Source organism: Antedon bifida, chromosome 9, assembly GCF_963402885.1.
Source record: "Antedon bifida chromosome 9, ecAntBifi1.1, whole genome shotgun sequence".
In the NCBI taxonomy this organism is placed as follows: Eukaryota; Metazoa; Echinodermata; class Crinoidea; order Comatulida; family Antedonidae; genus Antedon; species Antedon bifida.
This window is the reverse complement of record NC_136234.1, coordinates 5,921,708-5,937,502: the sequence shown is the minus strand read 5'-3', so window position 1 is coordinate 5,937,502 and position 15,795 is coordinate 5,921,708. Positions and strand designations below refer to the sequence as shown.

The 15,795-nt window shown below is 30.5% G+C and overlaps 1 protein-coding gene across 3 annotated transcripts in view; it reads left to right on the top strand.

Annotated features, from left to right (window-relative positions):
- The first annotated feature begins 3,469 nt into the window (after positions 1 to 3,469).
- LOC144852762 (forkhead box protein N3-like) overlaps positions 3,470 to 15,795 on the top strand; it is a 37,753-nt gene continuing 25,427 nt past the window's right edge. Inside the window, exon 1 of one of the 3 annotated variants that reach the window (XM_078710728.1) lies at positions 3,470 to 3,596. The gene's annotated coding sequence lies outside the window, so the exon portion shown is untranslated. Of the gene's footprint in view, positions 3,597 to 7,771; positions 8,013 to 13,504; positions 13,662 to 15,795 lie in introns of those variants that run through there. The other 2 variants (XM_078710729.1, XM_078710730.1) reach the window with 2 other exon arrangements.

The following is a 15,795-nucleotide window of genomic DNA, read 5'->3' as shown; positions in this document are numbered from 1 at the left end:
TCTATATATAATTATGGCTCTGATTGGTATCAGAGCCATATATATAAAGAGTTACGACATTGAAAATTAGAAGCCATTTTTGTGTCAAAGAATTCGCACGCTGAGGGCGCGCGCGTCTCTTTTGTATAGCGTTTTCCTATAGTTCATGCATTATTTTTAGATTTTTTTGTCTATGAAATAACGCTTATATTCCGTTTTTATTTTAGTAATTAATTTTATTAATGGTATTAATTTGGTAACATATATATATTGTGTCTATAATAACAAAAGAATAAATGCTAGGGCCTACATGCAAGTCAGGATACATCAAAGCATGAACCAATAAAAAAAACACACAAATTCACCCCTCTTTTTATACAGTATATGGCTCTCTGTGTGTTTTTGACACAAACTTTCAGAGACTCGTTCATCATTTCATTTGTAATAATTTGCCTTTATTATTTTAATATTGTTCATACCCTATTCAATATATTAACAAATATATCCACGACACTTTATTATTTTATTTAGTCATCAAAGCATGCATTATGAATTGAAAATATTACATAATTGTTATTTAGGACGTAGTTATGGGATGTTTCGTTCCAAAATCAATCAATCGAACTTTATAATGTATTAGCGCACGCGCGCGCAATATTCTTTGCCGCAAGTACTTCTGTACGCTGTGCACATCGATATTTCACCGTAAAATGTGCAATTACATTTTTTTAAATATAAGAAAAAGTTTAAAGTATTTTCTTGCTCCTATACTTTACATGCAATAACGGAGACAAGTTTGACACAAATTGATCTGCATATCACGTGACTATAATACAATGTCGTAACTCTTTATATATATGGCTCTGATTGGTATGGTTGAATAGCGCCCTCTTGTGGAAGTTATGGTATTGTAATTTATGTCGCAGACAATTAATTTTTTTATTTAATCAATTCAAGCCCGCGGCCAGGATAAGTCCATGGATGTATTTTTTCCATAAAATGAAACTTTTTTCAACAAAGATGGCAAAAATCGTTTTAATCTAAGTTAGTTATGCCTTTTTATTATCACATTTGCTATCTCTAGTTGAAAAAGGGCACTTCAGAAAGAGGGGAGGGGATGGGACTTCATTCGTACAACTCCCTGTTCGTACTTAAAACCACCCCCATCCCCTATATGCTTGCAATTCATGTTTCCTTGGCGTGATTGCAACCCTACCAATACCATTGCCAATACCACCTCCACATTTTCAAACTCTGTCTACACTATCAAACTTTATGTGACAAAAAAAAGTGATGTGCCCATATATGATTTCATCACTACCATATTTGGGAACATCACTACCATATTTGGGCACTTCACACTTTTTTTGGGTCAAACTATAGTTTGATAGTGTAGGCAGAGCTTAAGAATCAATAGGCCTCATTGTAAAGGAAGCAGGCAGGCCGCCACAGCTTGTTTTATCAACCTTGTTGAAAATAAACTATACGGGTATCCTCGGGCCGTGTTTGTTTTGATAACAAACAGTAGCACCAAACGTTTTTGTTGTTTTCATTACAAATGTTAACGGGCCTGCTGCAGTACTTTTATTTAAGTTTATACAATATATGGATTCGATTCAACTCGCAACAGTGAGAATGTGTTGGTGTTGCGGCACTAAACTTTTGAATAGGCTAGATAAATGTTTTATTGAGTCAGCTGATATATACTATTGATAATCGGCACCCACATGAAAAAACATGGCATACTAAAAATATTTAGTAAAAACACAGAGGCTAGGAAATAATATATAGGCCTACTTCTCCATAGTAACAGTTATCTATCTTGGCCTACCACCACGCTGCTCTAAAATGGAACCGAGTCAGATCAACCTTTCTTTGTTGCGACAAATAAAAAAAAATACTAAAGTGTTTTTTTATTTTTTTTTTATTAAACTATAACAAAGACTGGTCATAACTTCTTTAATTAAACCATATTATTCAGTATCGATTATTACAAAAAAAAATGTATAAGATATATGGCATTAATGTGGTGTTGTCCCGTAACAAAGAGAAATAAATAATATGAAAAAATTGTTTTGTTCAATTTACTTTTACGTCGGCATGGCAACGATCAAAACAATTGGGCAGATGGTTCTTTGTCTTCAAACGGCATGCTCTTTTTTTTTGTTCTGACGAGTATGGTAGTTGAGAACATTCTGAATATAAGAGAATGATTTTTTTTTCTACGTTTAATTTGATTTCTCTTTGTCAACTTTATAAGTGAAGCAAAATTAAAATACTAAACTAAATAAAAATACAGACATTTATTTTTTTTACTGTTTTAATTTTATCGTCAACGTCAGTTGTCCTCGTCATTTCCTAACATTGTTATTATAATTTAATCAATCATCATAATATTGTAGGCCTACTAATAATTAATACTCATTCTAAAAGCCTACACATTTTTATAAATAAACAAAGTAGTTTTAAGTTGGAAAGGTTATAGCATTTATGACATTTTTGCTTTTAAAAAAATGTTAGAAAGCGACGCGTGTAAAAACATTAAATGTGCGTATATAATCATCACAGCTTGAGTTGAGGGAAAAGAGTGGCTAATTACAGAACCGTACAATCGATAAATCTTAACCTCAGGGTGGAAATCGAGCCTCATGAACATTATGTAGTTAAATCAAAGAGTTGCATTAAACCAATCAAATATCTTGATTTGCCTTCGTACATCTTATAATTCATACACGGTCATTTAGATCTATACTGTTGGGAAATCAGAGGAAACGGAATCAGACACGGACTTTATGTAGATTGTGTGTGGATAAGAAAACTGTTTTTAAAAATTATTATAAGTACATTCGTTATAATTTGATTATTTTTAGTTTACAATAATGTTAGCATCTATCTACACAAATTTATGAATGAATTATAAAGCTGGCCAATTTCATCCATTTTGACTAAAATCTAAATTTAAAATGAATATAGTTATTACAAAATAACCTACTAAAAATAACAGAAGTAATTTACAAATGGTTTGACTAACTTATAATTAACTATTACTATGTTATTATTTGCATTGATATTGTTTTTTCAAAATATAAATTATTTAGATTGAGGGCAGTCGAATAAGTATGTACTTATATGGAAAGTTCGCGCGTAATCATCCAAAAGGTCAATTTAAATGACAAGTTTATAAACGACTTCTGATTGGTTGCCAGTACGCTATCTTTCAGCCTTCCGAGAAACCGTCCTAATGATCGAACCCTCTGTTATATTAGGTTAATTCGATTGTTGTCATAACAAATACTTTAATATTACATTTAAACAAATTTCAGTACAAATATAAGATAGATTTCTATAAGAATTGTTAATTTAGATTACTTTTGATATGATTTTGTAGACGAAATTAGGATTTAAAATTGTCTGGCAGAGGGAAGAAATGGCTCGTCATGGCGACGGACGCCAGCTGTGGGGCGTCGAGGCTCTCTTTCATCATCGACGATAAAGTTATGTTACGTACTAAGCAAGTGAAGATCTACTAACGTTGGATAAGAAGAAGACACCGTAATACAATTAAATCCAGAAATATTTGCTCACAGTTTTCTAATATTTGAAGTCAAAACATAAACGTAAGTAATACTATTACAATTAATAGACGACGCATTGTATTTTAGTTGAAGTTTAGGTTTTGTTTTTGTTCAGAAATTACCAGCACGTGGACATGTGTAACGTGATTGTTCTTTGCTGTGATTTGTAAAGGGTCAGCGACGAAGCTAAAAATAGGCCTAAAACATGCTTCGGAATCCCCTGGTTTTGTAAACAACATGTGCTCAATAGAAGGCCTAGGTTTCAGCATCATGTCTAAATGAATTAATAGGGTGTTTTGTTTGTCCATGTTTATGGTGTGGTTACTGCAGACATTAGTCGTGTAATTGAACACTTTAATTTGTCAATTAGCTGTTGTGTAAGTAAATATTGAATATTAGTTTGTAACCACTTTGTATTGCTTTCTGGTAACATGCCTTTTATTTGACATGCTGATTGAGATTGTAATCTTTTATCTAAAGAAGACGCCCACCGTGGACCCACCCTTGCCACCCACCCTTACCACACATTCTTATTCATGTACAAGTTATTACACACATTTTAATATAACAAATATGAATATAGTGTGATCATTTTCTATACATACTACATTTGTAAATATTATGTAATTATATAAATTTCAACATTCTTCCAGAGGAGGAAAATCAATGCATAGATCAATTATATAAATTTTACTATAATTTATATAAATTCAAGAAAATTCCTCTTGGGTTTGTTTGTGTATCATGATTGACAATACACAAATTGGTTAAAACTTTTATTTTTAGGTTGCAAAAAAAAAAAGAAAAAAAAGAGATCACTAATTATGATACTTTAATCCCTGTAATCATTTATTCAATCTTTGATTTCAGAATCTCTGGTCCATAGAAAATAATGTAATTATGTATAAATTAACAAAACTAAACTGTATAATAAAACACACTCTCTCATCTGAGGATGCTATTCTACCTGGAGTGCATCTTTGACTTAAATAACATTATCTACTATCATTGTGACTAATACATTTTCACTTAAAGTCTACACATCAGGCCATATAATGATTTTCTTAAAAATGTTTAAAAAGAACGAATTCTATGTACATTCGGTAAACATTAAATGTTGCTTGTACAGTTATTTTATTAGCTATCCAATATGAGGTGAGTACCAGTACAGTAGCAATTGTTGGGTATTGTACCCCAGTAGCTATTGTTTACTTAAGACCATGTGCTTACACACAGTATTGCTAACTGGATATTACCCCTTTGTTCTTCCAACGTTTACTGTGCAACAAAGAAATTGATTCTCTACTGTGTACACTCACCCACCTACCCGTACATATATATCTAGTATGTATTTCTTGTATTTAAAAATTAAGTTTCTTTACATTTATTGTACATTTTTATTTCATCCATGTTTTTATACAATTATCAATTACAGTTTTTAAATGATAGTTTAACCTAATTATCTATACAATGGATGTACAATAATATAACTATTTTAGATTACTGTTATACATCCATTAATTAAAATTTGCATAGTAATTAACTTTTGAACTAATTGTATTATAATTGTTTTATTTGAACTAATTATTAACCAATTATAAAATGAATGGGAAGGAAGATTAATTATAATCAATAATTTGAATCGTGGCTTATGAACGAATTGGAATTGAATACTGTTGTGGTTATTCTGATAAAAGTATTAATTACCTTAAAAGACATATCCACAAGACATAAATATGGTAGTGATATGTCCAAATATGGTAGTGATATGACATCATCATGTCCATATATGGGCACATCACATTTTTTTGTCACATAAATTTGATAGTGTTAGACAAAGCTTAGCAACTCTAACATTTAAACATATTATAATATATTTTATGTGAATTAAATTAAATTATAAAGTTATTCAATCTTTATATTGCAATCAGTAAGATTAAATGAAATCTAATAGGTTAATTAAATCAATAATTCTAGTTCTAGCCATAGACTAACTCATTAGTATAATTAGATAATTCTGTGGTTATTCTATACCATGTTTAAAATTAATGACAATCTATGTTGCATAATGAATTATTAAATAGAGGAATATTAGTCATGTGACCATTTAGATATCTGTACCCATTATGAATGATATAATATTAATGATACAGCAATTTTGTATGTGAATAATAATGAAGAAATCTGTTGGCAAAAAAATTTTTTTAACCTCCCCTTTTTAATCTCTATTTAAACGGCTTTTTTTCAAGATCTTTTTAAAAACATTGAACAGTGTAAAATACACATAATCAGTATTAATAGTGAAAAAAAATGATTTATAAAAAGAAATGTATTATTTGTGTAAAATCAATAAAAAACAGCAACAACATTTTTACACATTTAATTGATTTAATATAATAATATTTATTATTATGCTAATAATATCCTTAAACTTAAAATAACATACATATTATAAATATGTGAAAAATATATTTGTCTATATCGAGAACATTTCTCTTTGTCAGTTGTGCTTGAATTTATTAAATCAATTTATTTGATATGGATCATTAAGATTGCGATGGAATACTTGCATTTGCGGAATGAATAAATATTAATAATTACTGTAGTTTATTTTGAGACGAAAAAAAAAAGCAGATATACAAGTCTTTGTGTTTCTATGAATTGAAATAAAATAAAACAGACAATAATTTTATTTTATTCTTAACACTACACATGCTATATAATCGCCTGTTTGTCTTTAAATTTATTATATTTGACGACAAATATCTTTTTTATTTATTAAAAAAGCAATAAAATCTGAGCTTGTATTGTGTTACAGTATGATCTTTTTTTATCTCAACCAGACTTTGGTAATTTGTCTGTATGCTGTATGATTTATTACATACCAAGTGCTTTTAATAGTTTGTGGTTATGGTGAATGGTAAAACCACAAACACCATATTATATGTACCACCAGGTATCAACAAATAAATGGAAAATACCATTTTAAGCTAATAGTGTTTATTTTTAGTGTTAATTTCTCAGTGTTAATTACTACCTAAATATTTAAGGTTTTATGTAATTTGTTTTTGGTAGTGTTTGACTCTTGCTAAAATGATTAAGCACGTGCTGAGCAATTGGCCTATTGGAGTAAGCACACCTTGACTGGTTTAGTGCTGGTATTTGTACAGTGGCATTTCTACTATCCTCAGACAAAGAGGTTTCAACCAGTTCATGTCCCAGTCTGTATTGTTGATACGTAACCATAGAAATCAAGGACTTTTTATGAAGGAGATAATATTGCGTTTAGTTCAAGTACTTAAGTGAGTGTCATAGTGGTATAAGATGAGGAGCAAGTTGTTACTAATATTGGTGCATTATAACGGCGGCGGCGGTGTAAGATAATATGTTACACACTAGATCTTATGTTCTTATGATTTAATTAAGTTGTTGTTGATCACCCAAACATCAAATATTCAATAACACCAAGGACTACAAATTAGTAGATCTCAACTTTTACAACCTAATTTATGGTTAACATTTTACGCCTGGTTAAATTGGAATATATGTTGGTTCCAGATATTAATAATATAAAAAATGATAAATTAAATATTAACTTTAATTAGCTTATGCTAATCACAAGTTATACATTTAAAAATTTAATTTGTGTTACCAAAATATTGATTTAATAGTTACAATATTTACTTTAGTGATTTCAGTTTTGTAGAATATTGGGAATGAGGGATATTGATGGTATGCATATACATAATTGTACATAATGGGGAAGGGGATAGTGAGATTAACTCGGTGTATACTAGGGGAGGTCTGTGTACGGTGTGGGGGAAGTGTACTGTACTCCGTATACAGAGTATACTATTATTACTACGGAAGGGCCGTGTGCAGTGTGCCCTACAATAGCTCTCTCATTTACTGCTGCTGTAAATGTACTGTGATATTTCACAATAAGGCACTCCTTCCTTGAACCAGACCACACAAGTACTGTACCTCCTTGATGTCCCAGATCTCCATACAATTCAGCAGCATTCTAATAATTTAATATCTACTTAAAGTTTCAGTATTTTTAATAAAATATAAATTATTCGAATGTATGTTCAGCTTTGCAAATATTTGATAGACATTTGGAATAACAATGTAAAAAGCTAAATAACTTCCTTTTAAATAGATAATACTGATTCTTTTCATCAGAGAAGGAAGTAGAGTTAGTCTGCTATTCACATCGACTGAAACCTAACGATGATCACATGATCTTCCTGTTCTCATATCTTGCGTATATTCTAGATCATGACTCGTTTCCTGGGCCGGCAGGGAAGAGTCAGCCATTAGATCACACTTGTGCAAACTATTACGCTCTCTTTGTCCAATACTTTTATACAGTTGCTAGGGTAGTTCATGGTTATGGCAGCCATGTTTTTTAATTGTGCAACTTTGACTTTGTTCATGAGACCTAACATTATGAAGGTTTGTACATTTCATTATTTTTTTTAATAATTTTGTTTTATAGACTGCTACAGTATTGGAATTTAGGTCATACAAGGAGTTTAAAGTTACATAATTAGAAATTACGAATGCAAATTTCTGGAGCCACGTTTGAGGACTTAAAAATCATTTCTACATATAACTTAAATTTGACTATTTGACTACAGATGTTATTGTTGATTTTTAAAAATTTGTATTGCTATTAGATTACAATTATACAGTAATTCCGTAAAGTGCTGTACTGTATGTACAATCGTTAATTAATTTTTTGCTTTTAATTTTATTTATTATTCGATTAAAATTTATTGTAGAAACATACATTCTCTAAATATTTGTGACAGTAAAAATTAGTATCACTGGTTTATTTTATAGCTTCTATTCATTTTAAATTGCATTTTCTGAAAAGAAATGTTTAAATGGTAAAAAAGGGGATTTCTACAGCAGTTTGTGGAACACTCCTTTACATTGTGTAAAAAATGAAGAGCAAACAGAACTACAACTAAATGAAACAAATATATTCACACTGGGATTTGGTACGAAGATTTTAATGTCTTTAGAAAAAGTTTATTAGCATACTATGCCAATGGGACCTAGATTTGTTACTCCAAACAGTTTGTTATAGTTTTCTTTTAAAGTGTATTTGGTGAATAGACGTAAAAGGCCTTTAGTTTCGTGAAGTATGTTTGGAACTGTCTGACTTGTACACAATACTCATAGAACATTCTTTTGTTGCTTTGGAAAGTTATATTGTATTAGAAATAGGTAAAGTTAAATCCTAAATTCAAACAATGTTGGCACTGATTTTTCTGTTGTATAAAAAAAATCCCCAAAACAAAGGTTCTGTTGACCAGATTTACAGCCAAGATCAGCAGGAAATGATTATCTATCACCATAGCAACACGAATAAGCCAAGGATGTTTTCAAGATAGGAAGTGAAATTGAAAAGGTCAAGCTTTTAATGACCTCTGTGCTGCTGTTAGCATAGTATATTTTCCACATGGTAATTTTGACGTTGTAATTACTGTTGAATAATGAGCAGTGCAGTTTCGATTGTCTTTCGGCTTCATTGATTCGATGAGCTATTCATAGAATATATAATTATTCGGACTCGGATACAGCATTTGAATATTTATTACATTATTAAAATGCGAAGCTTGTACAATATTAATTTTAAAAAGTTATACTGTAGTCAATTGTCCCAAAGAAGAATGTATTTAAAAAGGTAAATATAACTTAGGTCTGATTTTAGATCTGTAAACATTGTTTACTTACAAACATTGAAAACATAAAGCTATCTAATTAATTTGAAATTATTAAACAATTTTTATTATTAATATTGATAATAATATCAATTATTGATATTTTAATTAACAGGATACCTTTTGTGAAGTTAGTATTACATGTGAATTGTGAAATAAACTAATTTAAATAAACTCGTACATTTCCTGGAAATGTTTTGCAATCAAAGTAAAGCTCTGTCTAAAGAAGTTTGACAAAAAAAGTGCGATGTACCCAAATAATGGTAGTGATATGCCCAAATATGGTAGTGATATGACATCATAATGTCCATATTTGGGCACATCACATTTTTTGTCATATAAAGTTTTATAGTGTAGACAGACCTTAGACAGAGCTTGACAATTTATTTCAGTTTACAAAACAATTCCTGTCCACATGAAAATTCTATTATTATTAAAACAAATTTCAATTTCTTATTTTTGTCTCATTTGTATATACTGTATATCCATATAAACTGTGTTGATTAATTAATAACAGTTCATATTAAAAGAATATAGATAAATCAATTTGATTTATTCATAAAAAAACTGATAAAATCTAGAAAACCAATATTATTGAAAGTTTTCATTACATATATTTGCTACCGAAAATCTATAGCCCTTTATTAAAGTAGCCCTAGGGATGAAATCCTATCAAATGAGGACTCTGTACTGTGATTACTATCTATTGTTTACTGTTACTATGGTAAAGGGAAGCCGTCGCTAGGTATTAACCAAATTGATACACAGTTCTTAGACTCCATTTTGTAAATAATCATCATGATAGGCTTTCTGAATAACAATTACACGCATTACCATTATTTGATAAATAATGAATTAAAACATAATACATGGTAGCTGAACACAAGTTGAAATTGCATACAATTAATTAAATGTATCTTCACAGACATTGATTGGCAAACATAATTAAAATTAATGAGGAATTGTATTTATTTTGATCTTGTTGTATGACAACATTATTTCTCAAATTAAAAACTCCAAATCCACTTATGTTCTATCGTATACCGATGAAAACATTGTGACACGCACTACAGCTAAACAAATATCTAAAAATAGATTATGATGTAATGTTCCCAGGTACTTTGCTATAAAGTAGCCATTTTTGTTTATAAATAACCAACCAGGAAATATACAACATAAACTAATATAATTCTATGTACTACTCTTTACGTGGTGCACAATGCCTTGCAAAAGAACATTCTACCAGGAGCTTCGACCTACGACCCACGCATTGATTTGTTGTCGGCCATCGTCTGGACATGTAAACCACCAAACATGTGTCGGTAAGGAAGCACATACAAACTTTCCTGCGTTCTTACATCGTTACTGTACCTAAAATATTCCTAGGTTGTCGGTTGCTGCAAATCGAAAGCTCCGAAAGGTTTTTATTCAAATACAGTAGAATAAAAAATGCTTGTTTTGGCAAAATCGGATAGTAACATCCACAACTAACATGCCCATTGGGTGAATCAGAAGAAAACCTAAACCGAGCCTTGTGATGATTGTAGTGAGCAATGCATCATGGCATTTGTTTTATTACACACAACTCAAAGAATGTTTAACATAAACTATTTAGAGTACTATGTTTACTTTTAATAGTGAATGTTTATTGTATGCGTTTGGTACACCTACCCATTTTGTTATTAGCTATGCATAAACCTGTACATTATGGTATACGAAGTAAAGTATTGAAAATGTAAAGCTAAATTGATTCATCTTTTTAGGATGTAACAATAACACTTAAAAATATGTCACAAAATACCTTTAATGAAGGTCATTTATTGAATTGTTTGTAAAATATTTTTGATATAATAAAGCAACAAAAGAACGCGATTATCTTTTAAGATAACTATGACATCATACAGAACACACCACATTGAGCACAATACATTTGAACACAATTATTCCTTTCATGCGTTAAGAATTTTGTACTTAATATAATTACTGTAATTGACGCAACTTTTATTTTCATCAAAGTAGAACCGACAATAAACCTATTGTTGTAAAAACACCCCCGACAATTTTTTTAAAACCTGTTTCAACTTTTTTTAAACTTCATATTCTATGATCAACAGCACTTTATGATAATAATATAATGTATTGTTAGAAGGTTTTTATGGCGAAATCAAATGTTCATCTGAGAAACTCAACAGTTCTTTTCAGAAAACTATATATATCAGCATTTACTATAATGCCAATGAGAGACTGTCTAATCTCAAGATTTCTCTCACTGACTACCATTGTAAGCCTACCATTTTGAAACTTAGTCCCCTTCCAAAAAAGGTCGGCCCTGTGTTGGATGACTTTGGAAAAATAAAGGACCATGTGAAAAGTTTTCTCAATGATAAACTGAACAAACTTACAAAGAAGTAAATATCTGTAAATCAGATTAACGCTTTATCTTATCTTTATCTTTTCAGTAAAGGTTACAGATTAGATCAAGGGATTAGTAAAAAAGATTAAATCTTGAATTAAATTAAGAAATCTCAATACTTTTCCCAAAGTGAATGTTGTAATGTTTGGTTTCCTTGGTGATCACTTAGCAACGATACATTGAGGTCAAAAGTCAATTTGGTTTCATGGTTGTGCTGTGTCTTTGATTTGTAACAATTTAAAGTCAAAAGTATAGATTCAAGGTCTTAAATTATTAATAGGATAATAAATATTTAAATTGAGATTAATTTCCATGGATACTTAACATCAAAAAGCTTTGTTTTGCAGTTTTTCCAGTGGTATGATGATAGATAATTGGCAAGAGTTATAGTTTTTGTAAATTTAAACTCTTCCATTTGGAAAGAAAAGATTGTTTGTGTATTATGCTCCCACTTGAGGGCATAGTTAGCATACTGCATCATTTAATTCAATGAATTTTCCACTTTTGCGTTCTACCTCAATCTTCAATGAGAATAGACTATTGTCTATGTAAGTGGCACTCATACTGCCAACAACACTATCAAACTTTATGTGACAACAAATGTGATGTGCCCATATGGACACGATGATGTCATATCACTACCATATTTGAGCATATCACAACCATATTTAGGCACACCACACTTTTTTTTTCAAACTAGTTTGATAGTGTAGTCTTAGAGCTTTATAAAAATGAGAATCACCTCAGATCTTAATGATTGCTTAGTATGGTGAAACAAAAAAAAAGATCAACATATCTACACATACATTACTTTCCATAGCCTACAGTATTATCAGGTACGTCGTCTGATTGATGCACTAGTTTCTGTTTAGAATTTCTCGCTGATGCGACTTTCGACATCGATAATTACGCTGGCGAAATGAAAATGCATCACATTTTTACCTGATCACTTGTGAGTAGTTTCTATGTGAGCTTTCTTTTTCTCTTTGATTTCTCGTTTAAATTTAGTTTATCTTGGCAGAGATAAATTGATTGTGAAATGTAAAATTTTTCTTGTATTAAAGTTAGATTTGTTAGAAATATAACCTACTTCTAAGTACTAACATTAAAAACTGTATTTTATGTAATTTATCAAAATGGCTTTAATATTAAAATAAAAGGCAAATTTAAAATTCAGAAAATGAGGTCAAAAAATCATTGAATCAATTTTTTTTTATAACCCTTTATCCGCCCCTGAAACTAATTTTACAACAAGCTTTAATTTATGCAGTTATCTAATTTAAATATTTAATGCATATTCATATTATGCTTTCTGTTCTACCCATTAATATCCCAAGTTGTGTCTTGAGGGAAACAAAATTCTCATTAAACCAGTAGGATATGCTGCTGTAAACTGATCCAGCATTAGTTGTCCTATTAACGTAGAATCTCACTTGCTGGCAGCCATGTTTCCTCGTTGTCTTGGCAACGGATCAGCAGTCGCAAAAGTTGCAGGTATAGCAGATAGTAATAATTTGCTTTGTGAATCACTTTGTACAGTGTTCGTCGTCGGTCAGGCAGTTTCTACGGCGTGTCGTTTAAATTTCTTTTAAAGATGTACTACTACTATCCTTGCAAAATAAATTGTCGTTGGGTAAGCGTGACTTTGATTAGATTTGTCTTATAAGTTAGTCCCTAAAGATCATATTGATAGATAGAAACAATTTTGAATAATTGCCAATGCATCTGTGACATGTGACAGCTGTGTTGATAGGATTCCGCCAATCAAATTAATTGTTACTCGGGAGCTGGTTGAGCGGTGATGAAACACTTTTGGAGGAGTTGATAACACCGTGACGAGGTTTGGAATCGTCGTCTAAAGTTCAGGTCGACAGTTGTATAGTTACCCATGGTCTTACAGAACCCGATTGTTTTTATTGGTTATTATGTAATATAATGGACAATCATCATATTGTAATTGTGAGTATATGGATATGAATGTTACATACTGTGAATGCTAATTTTAACATGGAATATTATATGCAATATGCTACCATATTTAGATAAATATAATTTTATTCTATACATGCCTGAATACTATGAATAATATACCACCATATAATATTAAATGTTTTGTGTGTAGTTATAAAAATGAGAGGGCTATTAATATTGATTGAATAAGATAGCCAATCTGGTAATGTATTTGAGTGTTTTGCATATGGATATGCTGTAAACACGAGTACTATTAATGATTAGGAAATATGATAACCAATCTGGTATTCTATTTAAGCGTTTAAAATGTTTGTAGCTCTTAATGTTCAGTCTAAAGCTCTGTTTACAATATCAAACTAGTTTGACAAAAAAAGTGTGATGTGCCCAAATAGGGTAGTGATATTCCCAAATATGGTAGTGATATGACATCATCATGTCAATATATGGACACATCACATTTGTTGTAACACAAAGGTTGATAGTGTAGACAGAGCTTAAGTTAGTATCATACAGTACTTGTTCCGCTTTCTAGTCAATTTGAAATTTAAGCAATTAAGAAAATTCTATCCAATGTAAAAGCCACATTAAGTCAATATTTTAATGTGAAAAATTCAAGTAACTATTATCAGTATCTTTGCACACATTGTACAGGCTGTGTTTGCACAGGGTACGGTTTCGTTTAACGAACAACGCATCATCTCCGCTAAGCGTGCTTCGTCGCTTCTGCTCAGATAAAGAACTTGCAGTTAATATTCTACAGGGACTTGATCATCGATTAAAATACGAGTTATTCAAGTTGATCATATGTAATTTCCCCTTCACTCCCTAGATGTTACTCATCCAATAATACGCTGGCGATTTAGTAGATTTAAATTAAGTAGTACAATAGGTAGTGGCTAATGAGACCATTTAATCCTATATACTCTGCATATTTTATTTATCAATGTCTAATGAGTTGAATTGTTACAATGATTGGAGAAAATTGTTGTGTAGACTTAAATAAACAGAAAGTCTTTGTGTATAGATTAACTTGTAGTAGCCTTTATAGAAACGATCAATACTAAATTGTATGTGCTATTATTAATCACATGTATTACATTTGTTATGTTTTCTTAAGATGAATGGATCAATTTTTAATAAAATCTTAACTTATATTATTATATTTGTAGTTTAAACTGAAAATTATTAATATTTCAATCAATCAATCAAAGTAACATTTATTTCTCTTCTTCTCTTTCATAGAATATAAAAATTAACAGTAAATATGATTAAAATAAGAGGGGCAACATTCCAAAAAAAACGAAACTTGTACAAGGCAGCCCATAAAATAATGTATACAGTAATTTAAGGTAAATTTACAAGATAAGTAAAGAAATGTTCAAACAATTTTTTGAACATCTTCCACTTTTAAAAAAAAAAACTAGGTCAACAATTTGACCTCAAACTTTTTAATGTTACTAATAAAAACATAATACAGAACATTACAACATTACGTTATATTTCCGCAAATATATTAAAAAAAAAAATGTTTCTCCGTTTAATAAGTTCAATAATCTTAATATCTCGGAGCTGGACAGAGATGGCAGTGTCATATTTCATTAACAGTGACCAGTGATTAATTTTGACGTGGAGAGGCAGCAGCTCTGTAAACATGTATTCCGCAAAGATCGTTCTGCTCACGTTTTCAACTGTAAAGCGTCTATACAGCAAATAACATTGTATGTACTTTAAGTATTACAAGAACTAAGTACAGCATTGTAAACATAATCTTATTGGCTAATAATTGATTTATTGGGTCTCATAACTTTGCTACCTTCTCAAGATTCTTGAAGATGCTGCTGGCACCAGAAAGCCAGAATAAACTTCTGCAGTTAGTCAGAAATTCAAGAAAACCGAATGTCACCAGATAACAATTTAAAATTGTGTGCGAAATTAGCATTATTTCCATGTAGCTCTCACAGTCTATTATATAAATTACCAAAGGATTGGGGTGTACCTTGCAAATTTGCTTGGTGTACCTCCGACACCTTACTAAACAGTCATTACACTTGCACTAAAAACTTGTTGGGAAAATGAACATTTCATAATTTCCACCCAAATGAGATCTTCATATGTTTCATCA